This window comes from Athene cunicularia (assembly GCF_003259725.1).
Source record: "Athene cunicularia isolate RWA chromosome 9 unlocalized genomic scaffold, athCun1 chr9_part1, whole genome shotgun sequence".
Classification (NCBI taxonomy): Eukaryota; Metazoa; Chordata; class Aves; order Strigiformes; family Strigidae; genus Athene; species Athene cunicularia.
In genome coordinates this window covers 26,840,101-26,850,442 of record NW_020799110.1, presented here as the reverse complement: position 1 = coordinate 26,850,442, position 10,342 = coordinate 26,840,101, and the positions used below count along the sequence as shown (strand labels likewise).

The 10,342-nt window shown below is 40.4% G+C and overlaps 1 protein-coding gene across 2 annotated transcripts in view; it reads right to left on the bottom strand.

The window, feature by feature from the left end:
• TSPAN14 (tetraspanin 14) overlaps positions 1–10,342 on the bottom strand; it is a 65,209-nt gene that overhangs the window by 53,475 nt on the left and 1,392 nt on the right. The window contains exon 1 of one of the 2 annotated variants that reach the window (XM_026854669.1): positions 9,561–9,634. The exons of the other annotated variant lie outside the window; for it this stretch is intronic. The gene's annotated coding sequence lies outside the window, so the exon portion shown is untranslated. Of the gene's footprint in view, positions 1–9,560; positions 9,635–10,342 lie in introns of those variants that run through there. 2 annotated transcript variants of the gene reach the window in all.

The following is a 10,342-nucleotide window of genomic DNA, read 5'->3' as shown; positions in this document are numbered from 1 at the left end:
GTCTGGTACTCTCCGGACGCAATTAGTAGACTGAAAATCCCACCGATTAAAATCCAAATTTCCGAACCCCACATACCTGTGAGGGTGAGGCAATATCCCATATCCCTAGAAGGACGGAGAGGATTAAAACCAGAAATTGATCGATTGTTAGCACAAGGAATCTTAGAGCCTTGTATGTCACCCTTTAACACCCCCATTTTGCCTGTAAGGAAACCAAATGGGAAATATCGACTTGTACATGATTTAAGGGAAATAAACAAAAGAACTATCACCCGGTTCCCTGTAGTAGCAAATCCATACACACTGTTGAGCAAACTAGGACCCCATAACTCCTGGTATAGTGTGGTTGATTTAAAAGATGCCTTTTGGGCCTGTCCATTGGCAGAAGAATGCCGTGATTATTTTGCATTTGAATGGGAAGACATAGAGACAGGCCGTAGACAGCAATTGAGATGGACCGTGCTCCCCCAAGGGTTCACTGAGTCCCCTAATCTGTTTGGGCAGGCCCTGGAAGAGCTCTTAAAAGAATACCAGGTACAAACACAAACGGGAAACGTGCTGTTACAGTATGTAGATGATCTGCTCATAGCAGGGAATAATAAGGAGGATGTAAGAAAAGAAAGCATTCGACTCCTAAACTTTCTTGCACAAAAGGGACTACGGGTATCACAAGAAAAGTTACAATTTGTGGAAGAAAAAGTGAAATATTTGGGGCATTATTTGTTTAACGGTAAGAAGATATTGGATCCAGAGCGCATTAAAGGAATTTTAGAATTACCTATGCCTGTCACTAAGAAGCAAATTCGGCAGGCATTAGGGCTATTTGGGTATTGTAGGCAATGGATAGAAAACTACAGCTTTAAAGTTAAATTTTTATATGAACAACTGTCTAAAGATAAAATACCCAAGTGGACCCCTCAGGATCAAGAGCAGTTTGCCAGTCTCAAAAGGGAGCTAAGTCAAGCACCGGTTTTAAGCCTCCCAGATTTAAAGCGGCCATTCCATTTATTCGTTAACATACATGAAGGAACGGCATTTGGAGTATAACTCAGGAATGGGCCAGACAAGAGAAACCGGTGGCATACTTATCAAAGCTGTTGGATCCTGTGAGCAGGGGTTGGCCAAGTTGTTTACGACTTTGCAAACCCCTCAGGGAGCACCCCCACCCTCATGAATATTCATGAAAGCTGCACTTTAAAAGGACTCCGTTTCGGGATGCAAGGTGTGTGTCTTGGTGGAGCAGAGACTCCCCAGCACACCCAGCTCTGTTTTGCTCACTTTCGATTACTAATAAATTTTATTGACCACTAAAATTTGAAAGTGGTTATTTCACTCTAAATTGCGACTAATCCATAACAATTGTCATCTTTATTCTTGTAATTCTGTCTTTAAGGAACTCCAAATGGGGCCTCGAAGAAAGTACAAGCTTCTCAAGGAACACAAGTATAGTGTATTTACTTCTGCTGCAGTCCAGAAGAACAGAGATATATTTGCTCATTCTTATAGGAAACCTGAGGATTAGTCAACAATCAGGTATTTAACCTGAAAGACTCAAGATACAAGATAGATAACGCTAACGAATTATCACTATTTTGTTAGAAAAATAATGGCAGATAACAGATCTCAGAACTCAATGGAAAACATGACTAAAGCCAGACAGATTTCTTAAAATATCATCTTTTCGAGTACTTTTTTTTGTAGTGTGCTGAAGACTTAAAGTATCTGAAGGATATTTCAAGCACGAGTTTCTCCAACACAAACTACAAAACAATCCCTCAGAGCAGATCCAATCCTGTACGTAAACGGAAAAGTTTCAAGTTTAAGTGACTGGATTTTATTCACTGAAGCACAAACTGCACCTTAGAAAAACTTTTAAGGAACATACACCAGTATTCTCAAACCCAAATCAACAAAGCAGCAATTCAGAAGAGCTCCACTCCAGCTCTACAAACAACTCACACTTAAGTTATGCACGTGCTTTTTGGCCAAGCCACTACTTTTATGTGGGTAAGCGGTATCTGAAAAAACAGGTAAAAGTACTCTGAAATTAGAGTAACATTCAGGATGTTAATGTTAAATTCTGAAACATGGCCATGAAGAAGCACCATCGTTTAACCTCTCCTTGTCAGGCCCACTTGACTAACATCAATACTTCGGCATAAAAGCAACTCTAATTCAGATAGTTATTCAAGCTATCAATCATGTGATATTTTCAGCTTCATTTGATTTCTTAAACTAAGAAATACATTAAAGGAAGACTTGAAAAAGGGGAAGAGAATTAGAGACTGCTCCCACAGCAATTAAAAAGCAGTGACAGAGAACAATAGCAGTTCTAACAATTTCACTTTTCACCATTCTTCACACTGAAGCTACCAAAAGACATAGTTGGCTGGCCTTGCTTTCACATGTTAAAGTCTTCATTCCTACTCAACTATAAAATCTACTAATAATGCTAAAAAAAAAAATAATCTACACAACAAAAGCAGCTCAAAAAATTCCATCTTTTCATTATGCACTGATCATCATGAAAGCCAATGACACTGTAGAACGCAAGTATTGACCATGTAAATTCAAGCTGCAAATATTTTTGGTTATTGACACTGAAAAGAGGTACAACTCTACTCAGCTACCCACTAGATTTTACTAGGTTTATGCTACTTCTGCTCCACTGACCTCAGGTTCACTGAAGTAATAAGTGAACAGAAGAGACTTTCCACTGCAATGTACAGCAGTACTTGACAAAGGCACCAACTAAAAGGCACAGATATCTTACCTAATTCAAGGGAAATCTGCTCAAAGTAGCTCACTGCAAATAAAGTGTATACTCCATATTCCCCATTAAAGCAAGAGATAGCACTGGAAACAGAAAGAAAATGTTGCAAGTAAACGGAGTCTAAAAGCCAGCAACTTTTCAAACATCATCAGAAGAGTGAAAGAGTAAAGAGAAGCATCTTTTTGTAAGCTGTCAGGCTCTTTATAAGAATCACAGGCAACAGAAGGAGTACAGGGTATAGGGCCTTCACTGACCTTATCTTCAAAAGCACTAACCCATGCTCATACAAGTTAGAACTAATTCGGATTACACCAGGATAAGTAAAACCAGCACTACACACTGTCACTACAGTTCAATGTATGGCTCATTTAACAGCTCTTAAGAAAGTTAGGAATAGTATTCCATGTGTATGAAAATTTTCTTTAACAACACTATTGACCAGTTTGGCCTGAATAGGAGCTTGCCCTTGTTGTAACTTATTTAGTATATGCAACAAGCCACAAGCTATGTTTACCTAAACTTTCTGCAAACTAAAAGGAATTGTGAAATGCACAGAATTGTGTCAGTCATTCTGACCAGGAGTTTATTCACTCCAGGGAGCAAAACCTGTTAGAACAAGTAGACAGAATAATCTTAGCTGATCAAAACTTCTCAGCTGCTTTCTACTACCTCTCATGAGAGCAGATACATACCTTGTAACAACAGTAGCAAGGCAAAACTGAAGGCCTCAAAATAAAGCAAGCATGTAATTTGATTTTTTTTTTTTTTTTTCTCCTTACAACAGAAGGTTTTGGAACACTTACAAAGTATTTTATCTGAGGAGCCAGAACTTCCAGTCTGGGGAATAATTTTATTTCTATTTAGTGATCCAGCAGTAACAGAACCTATTCCATACACATTGTTTACTTCCTCTCATACCTCCATACAGGCCAAAATGCTTCAAGAACAAAATGGGTCCTCCATTTGCTATGCCACTTTATATCACAAAAATAAGTCACAACGAGACAAGACAGGAAGCCACCAACTTTCACTGCTGACAAATCCACTCTTTCTTCAGAGAACATCTTAAAACTTTTACACATATTGTAGCTTTCTTCCTTTTACAGCAACATACTTGTTCAAGTCTCCAGTTACTTTTCAACCAAAAAGGATATCCCTTCATTTTCTTTTTTCCGTTAGAGAGAAAACCAGGAGACTGATTATAGTAATATAAACGAAAGAAGTTACAAGCATATAAATTGTTTTGGGGTTTGCTGGGGTTTGGTGTTGGGGTTTTTTTTTCTTAAAAACACTCTTTGCTTTGGGTATAACATGCCATCTGTCCACATCATATTTCTTAGCCTTTACACTGAATGTTCCTATGTATGTATTTATATAATATATACATTTATATTACATATAACAGATAGTTATTTTTAACAATTTAAAGCAGATCAAGGTATCCAAGTTAAAAGAAGAATTCCAGCATTGACATCTGATCTCCGGTAATGAGCATTCTAAGAAATTAATGCATGTTACACTAGCTACATTCACCACTGTACTAGCTACATTCACCACTTGTTCTAGTTAAACAATGCTGTCCCCACGTCATAGAGACATAACATGGAGCTGAATCCATAGAAACCAATTTTTTCTCCCCTTCCACTCCAAGTAACAGGACCCATGCTTTCAAACACCAGAGGAATGCTCATTCCAAATGAGGCACCCTCCCAGCAACAGGGGGAACTACTTATTGGAGGGATGGAATGTTAATCATGTTGGGTTTGGGGAGTATGCTTTCAAAGCTTTCCTTCTTTTACTGATATCTACCTCATACAACAACTGCATTCACAAACACACCCAGGAGAACCTTATTTTACGCGCTAAGCAGGACAATCACCAGCTCACAGACCACAAAAGAAAATAGCTCTTTGTGGCCACACAGGCAGTGCCAACAACCATGTAATTATTTTCCCTACCACCTGACTTACTGGGAAAGAAACACAATTGTGTGACTTTCAAAAACCAACTAGCAGGTAAACCTCTAACACAACAGCAGAAAATGTTAGCAATATGACAAAATGGCATTCACCAAACACCTCACAATCCCAACCACTACCAGCTCTTCAGCAGACTAGATGTCTCAGCTCAAAACCACAGAAATAAGCTTACGTTTCAGGAGATGTATCATGTAGGTTTGCAGAGCACCCTGCACATGCTACCACAACATAAGGAAAAAGAATTAAAAAGACAAAGACCAAAGCTGCTCCAGGTCAAGTCCATTCTTGAACAGCTCCAGCTCTTCCCCCAAGAGCTAGTGCTCAGGCGGGTCATGAGAAAACCTCGACTCAGTCTTGCTGGAAGACTCTGCATCTGTCCCAGGGGAAGGAGGAAAAACAAGCTTTCCACTTCTCAGGATTATGCCAAAAACAACACGGTGCTATCAAGAGATGAGGGCAGCAAAAGCCGTGAAGTGACACCATCACAGCTCCTTCCAGTGTGGACATCAGTCTCTGCCACAGCTAACAACAAATACACCAGCAGAATGAGAAAGTGAAAAGGTTAGACATAAACACTTCCTATTCTGTGCCAATAATAAAAGGAAAAATACAAATACCCCAGAGAAAAAAAAAAAATGTGACAACACAGGAAACTGCCATCTTAACAGGCTGACAGCAGTACTGGTTACACACGCAGCACAGCTCAAAAAAAAAACCAAAAATCCCCAAACTGAACACCACCTTCCCTTTCTTCTTGTCTGAGCTGGACAAGGTTTTTCAGTTGCACTCCCTTCTGCTTTGCAGAAGCAGACCACTTCTGTGATCACTTCAGCAAAATACCTTTTGCAACCTTAGCGTGCTGTATGCTTTGCAAAGGAAGCCCCCTGGTTGTCTTCTGAGAGTCATCTCACTAATTGCCTACCCATTAGTTTCAAGTCAGAAACTTCTTGGACAAACCTTCCTCCTTCACAGGTTTGCCATTCAGACAAACTGAACTAATAGGGCATGGTAAAAAGCTTCACTGTTTTATACCTTTTATTATATACAGCTATACCACTGCATTCATATTCCACACAACATTAAGTACTTCCCTGAGCACCATTTAAAATCAAATCGTTGAGGGGAAAGAAATGTGCAGTCAGAAAACTGCTGTTGCATAGAGACCAAAGTCCAACGTCGCAGGTGTCTTCCTTCAGATGCAAGTTACTTGAGGCTATTAGCTATGTTTTCCAGGAGTTTCTAGATGTCAGCGTACACATTTCAGCACTGATTTTATACCCCAAAGCAAGAGTAGACAGCTCTTGCCAAGCAGAATAAATCACACTTTTTGAAATATTAAAATTCACAGCATTCAGCTGCCTCTTAATACCGTGCTTCATTCTACTTCCTGTAGCAGCAACCACAGAAACTGGAAGCTGCCTTGTTACCTCCAAGACCATCTATTATTTAAAGAAAACACCTTTCCAGAGAGACTCAAGCATCAATTATTTAGTCTTTGACAGGAAACAAAACCCTTTAAAAGGGAAGAAAGATTTCTGGAAAGGACTGTTGGGCCACGTGAACCAAATTTGGCTTTGTACGCTAGCAACCTGTCTGAAACAGAATGAAAAAGATAAAATAAAACAACCCATAAAAAAGCCAAAAGCTCATATGCACACAAGCTCAGCAAGTGCCTGAGCCTATGAGTGCTAAAGGAAGAGCCACAGCTACAGGAGGCTTCTGCACAGATCTTCACATGGAAGACCTTTATCAATTTGTTATAAATGCCTGCTCCCTAGACTAGGAGTGTAAAACAGAGAGAAGCTCCTTTGTAACACCAGGACAACATTCAGCAACATTTACTGCAAAGACCACGAGGAAGCAAAGCCCCATGTTTATTATACCCTTGCTTTTCACTTTCAGGTTCAGATTAATGATGAAGACAGCCCTAAGATTTACAGCTTTTGCACGACTTCTAAAGACAAAGACACAAAAACAGCTCTCAGAAAAAAACACATGTAAACATGCACTCCGGATAAGAATGGAAATTCATTCACTTACACATATCATGTATGAGCTTTACTACAAGGAAAGGGATAAAACAATGCTGCTTTGCTCCCAAAAAAGAAGAGAGACAGGAAACAACTGAAGCAAAACAAGTACTGGTCCCCTCTTCCAAACAGGGGCTGAGGCACACATTGAACCAGAAAGGAAAATAAACTTACTTTCTAAATCCTGCCGAGAGCCCTGGGCTTAGGTACAGTTCCTCTTGTGGTCAGCATTTTTTATTTTAATCTGCTAAAGTTTTCTGCATAAGCAATAACAGAATTCAAGCGTGAATAATCAAGCAGAACGATACTTCTCTTTCAATGGGCTTCAGTTCCAAGATTTATGTCATATTGGTAAAGAAGGTCAGCAGAAGCCTGGCTATTCAAGTCAGTGGTCAACTGCAAAAACTGCAATCCCTTATCATTTCAATAGTTAAGGAGAACCATTTTCTGCAGGTTAAATCCTTTACTGTAATCCTTACACAGCATCTGGCCTTATTGAAACTCCTACAGTTGGCCTCAGCCCATGGCTCCAGCCTGTCCAGGTCTCTCTGCAGAGCCTCCTTACCCTCGAGCAGATCAACACTCCTGCCCAACTTGGTGTCATCTGCAAACTGACTGAGGGTGCACTCGATCCCCTCGTCCAGATCATCAATAAAGATGTGAAACAGGAGTGGCCCCAAAACTGAGCCCTGGGGGACATCACTTGTGACCGGCCGCCAGCTGGATTTAACTTGATAGAAGACTGAGAATTGTAGGAGTTTGTCAGCAGAAAAATCCCCCCTGCCCCTTTTTTTTTTTTTTTCCAAACATCAATTTACAGGTAATGGACACACACCACAGCTTCATAAACTAAACTACACTCTTAAGAAAATCAGAGGTCAGCCTCAAGACAGTATAAGGGATCAAAAAGCATATTCCTCAGTTATTCATTAGAAATTAGGCTACAATTTAAACTTGATCCAGATTATCTACACATTTGCATCTGGACATGACCAAATTCATAACACACCATGTCAACAGTTTTCTTGCTACATTTAAGAGCAAAAAGTTACATCTTCAATACCAAAGAAAGCACCCCTATTCGATAGCATTTTAGAGCTCAGGCCAAGGGCTTTTTATGGTTCTTTCATTAAGTATTACAAGGCCTAAAGCTAGCAGAAAGTAGTCTAGAACATACCCCATTTCAGTCCTGTCAGGTATGTTACCTATTATGAAGGCTCTTCCAGAGACACTGCTCCTAACAAAAGATAATTTTATTTTCTGTCACACCTCCCCCCTCTCCACCCACACAAGGGGGCAGGGAGGAGAGGAAACAGGCTTTACACAGGAAAATAGCACAAGATTAATTATTCTACAGTGCACTAAATGACAGGCAAAACGTATGCCCAGAAACAAGAATAAGACTCAATTAAGACTCGAGGTTTCTCCTAATATGGTCTTCTTATCTGGGGACTAGAGATAACACTTTGACACAATGAAAGCTAAGTGGATCAACTTACACTAAACAAATATCACACAGCACACACTGGACAGAGAAGAGCAACTTTTAGAGATTTTGATTTAGTTCTCAATCTCACCTTCAGCAAGTCCATCTATGAGCAAGATCAAGAAAAATAAAGCAAAACACCAACTGCATAACTAACTTGCACATTGTTTTCCAACACATTGCATTTCCAAACTTCTGAGAAGCTATTTCTAAAAACTTCTGTTTCAGTGGGACTGTGATTTTGAACATGAAAATCTAAGGACAGGCAACATCACTGTTCTTCCCATTCCACCAAGAACAGAGCTAAAAGAACATATACATCACACCCTGTAAGTACCTTCTTCCAATATCATTTACTAGAAGATAAAGAACACCACCAACACAGATGTTGTTGTTCTGTTGAAAAAAAAAAAAAAAACTAAACAAACAAACAAAAAAAAAGCCAAACAACAAACAACACCAAAACACAAAAGCTACAGTTTCCTCCACAGCTCATTCCTATTCTACACCAATTACTAAATTTAAATTCCCACCTGACCTCTTCTCTCCCCCCACAATTCCTCTGTCAAGCAGATAGTGGTAGCATCTCAGCCATCCACACCCAAGTATTTAGTTTCACACATTTATTACAAGCATGAAGTGGCTTAGGAAGTCACAATAGGGTATGAGTACTGATGACGACAGACTCACTGATGGAGATAGACAGAAAGGAGACCATGACCCCGCACTGAGCATTTACGAACAAGATGCCCCGTACTTTCATTCTCTAGTAGCTGGTTTCCTTCCATTTTATCCAGAGCTCTAGGTCACAAGCTTTAGGTCCCTATTAAAAAAAAAAAAAAAAAAAAGGCAGCGCTGGAAAAATCCTATCCTGCCAATTATCTCAAAATACCTTTCCCTCCACCACCACCTTTGAAGACCTACTGCAGAAGGAAAAAACAAGTAACTTATCTTATTTTTACAGCATTTTTTTTATTAAGGCTCAAAATGAAACCACTAAGTCTACGTTGAGTATGTGAGGTAAAGTCAGATGTGTGTTTAACGGTGTTATGCAGATACTCTGAGAGTGTAAAATCGTGGTTTGTTCTACCTCAAAAAAAAAAAAAGCACCAGAATTTAAGTTAAGCAAGTATAGCAGCATGCATCCTCCCCAATACCAAGCCTTCTCCAGCTTAGCTTAAACTCTCTCCCTAGAAATGCACAAGAGCCATTCCCTTCCTTAAAAAAAACACGTAGGTTTACGAAAAGAAAAAACCACTTCCTCCACATTAACCGTGTCTAACGCATTTTACTTGAACTCTCCTCATAGGGTCTGTATGCGGCAGCTTCTCGGCAGCGCTCTGTAAGCTGTCACAGACCAGAAATAAAACATACACCTGAAACTACAAACAGGTAGAAGGCAAATGACCGAACTGGATCTAGTGATGTGTTAATGATCCAAACGCCCATCCTAGTACCTCACAGGAGCTGAAACAGGCTTTCTTTAACCAGGAAAGCTGAAAGAGTGTTCGGAGAGGTCCCTCGCTAACACATCTTACAAGTAATTAAAGTTATTTTTTTAGAAGAAAAAAAAAAAGTTACAGGCCTCAATCCTCACATACACGGAGCAGTTGCTTCTGCTAACAGCAATGCCTGGGTTGCGGGTAGGAGCTGGCAGCAGCCGGAGCAACGGCAGAGTAAAGAGCAGGCAAACGCCGCCCCACGCCTGCAGCACCCCGACAAGCCTTTTTTAAAAAAAAAAAATAAAAAAAAAAAATAAAAAAAAAAAAGTCTCCCTTGTAGCACCTCACTCAACGAAACAACTTCGCATGAACTCCCAGAGGAAGCCTCACCCGGCCTCTCCGGCTTCCTTTAATGGACCAGCACAATGGCAGAGGCTCGTCATAGCCCCTCGTTTCGGGAAACTTAGAACGCCGGAGGGCTGCTGCCCTCCCCGAATGAAGGCAGCCGGACAGCGCTGGCTCCGCGCCCGGTTCAATGGCTGCCAGGTTCCAGGGCATGTTGCAGAATAGAGCCGTGCTCCGGGACTGGGAGCGGTGTCAAAGTGCCAGTGCTTAAACACAGAGGGGAGGGG